The sequence below is a fragment of the Alligator sinensis genome, unplaced genomic scaffold (genome assembly GCF_000455745.1).
Source record: "Alligator sinensis unplaced genomic scaffold, ASM45574v1 scaffold371_1, whole genome shotgun sequence".
NCBI lineage: Eukaryota > Metazoa > Chordata > Crocodylia > Alligatoridae > Alligator > Alligator sinensis.
This window is the reverse complement of record NW_005842262.1, coordinates 947,344-947,685: the sequence shown is the minus strand read 5'-3', so window position 1 is coordinate 947,685 and position 342 is coordinate 947,344. Positions and strand designations below refer to the sequence as shown.

Sequence of the window (342 nt, the reverse complement as noted above, 5' to 3'; positions counted from 1 at the left end):
TATCTAAACTGTGAGAGGTTAGTGGAACAGTTCCAGGATCTCGCAAGTGACGGTGAGGCCATGGTCTTATTCGCTGGAGTGATGTCAGTCCCAGCGCACACGCTCCCGGGTTCCAGGTGCAGTACAAGATGCCGACGAGTGCTAGCATGAGATGCTCTGCGCCCGTATACTCTGGTCGTCCTGTATGCCATACGTGGGCCTTTTGACTAATCAGTCCTGCAACAAGCGCTGGCAGTGGAATAGGCCAGTGAGTACTAGCTGTTACCATGTTGATGTCGGTGACATGTCCTCTACTCCACGAGGCCTGTCTAATTAGGTAGCTTGCTTCTTCCTTGTTCAGCA

The 342-nt window shown here is 52.3% G+C and overlaps 1 protein-coding gene across 1 annotated transcript in view; it reads right to left on the bottom strand.

Annotated features, from left to right (window-relative positions):
* Positions 1-342, bottom strand: part of DNAJC25 (DnaJ heat shock protein family (Hsp40) member C25) — a 30,442-nt gene that overhangs the window by 27,895 nt on the left and 2,205 nt on the right. The window lies entirely within an intron of this gene.